The sequence below is a fragment of the Paroedura picta genome, chromosome 9, assembly GCF_049243985.1.
Source record: "Paroedura picta isolate Pp20150507F chromosome 9, Ppicta_v3.0, whole genome shotgun sequence".
In the NCBI taxonomy this organism is placed as follows: Eukaryota; Metazoa; Chordata; class Lepidosauria; order Squamata; family Gekkonidae; genus Paroedura; species Paroedura picta.
Window position 1 is genome coordinate 25978181 of NC_135377.1, and position 1056 is coordinate 25979236.

Sequence of the window (1056 nt, forward strand, 5' to 3'; positions counted from 1 at the left end):
TATACAAGCTTCTCTGTATTCTAATATTTTATTAGGAAAATGTGCAATTATAAATGCAGTCTCATAGATTTCACAGGAGTAATTAATCATGTCACCTCTTGCACAGAGGAATCTAACTTGTAATCAATAAATGCCGCTATATCCGCAGAGAAGTCCACCAAAATCCATATGCTACATTGCCACAAGCAGAAATAATCACTGGGCACTGCCATCTCACAGCCTGTTCATTGGAATGGAATTTATGGATTGGATCTAGGCAGCTTTTTTATTCAGTCTCCTCTATTTACGCCTTTTATTCTGGCCACTCATTGCACCTGGGCTGTGTACATGCAAGCACTGTGATCCCCAGGATAGTCAAAAAGGAGCCTCTTGACTCATTGGACTGTGTACCTGCACCATAGTGAACCTGACTGAAGATACTATTACCTTCAATAATGTTTATTGCACTCAGGCAGTTACTTGAGGGCAGGAAACAGTTGCCCAGGGGCAATTATATTATGTAAACAAAGATTTAGGAACCTGAATAACCACTGGGGGGGGTCTATGCCTGACTTTTCTAGCATTTCTGTGCTTACCTGATCAAAGAACTTTATCAGTAAGCAGTTTTCATTTTGATAGCATCTTTACACAATGTTATTTTAGTAAATATTTATGAACACAAATGCAGCCAGAGGCTCCCTCATGGATTGTACGCTGTTTTAATGGGTGCCTGGTGGTATGAGTGGTTGAAACAAGGAAAACACAAATTCAGCAGATTTATGAAAACAGCAATGGTATAACTACATGATCCCCTAACTCCATTATGCATTGTCTGGGTTACACTCCCTTTATGTGGCACTGCTGAAGACCACGTTGGCCAGCCACAACATGTTTATCTCCAATGAATTTATCCCTTTGGATCCCCTGGTTAGTTACCTGCTTTATGGCATTCAACTGTTAATCTCAACAGCAACATAATTATTGGTCTTTGGAACATTCAGATTTATTTCAGCCTTTCATTAGGCTCCTTGACAACTTTATTATGCTCAACAAATCATGCAAGAGGTTGATATCAGA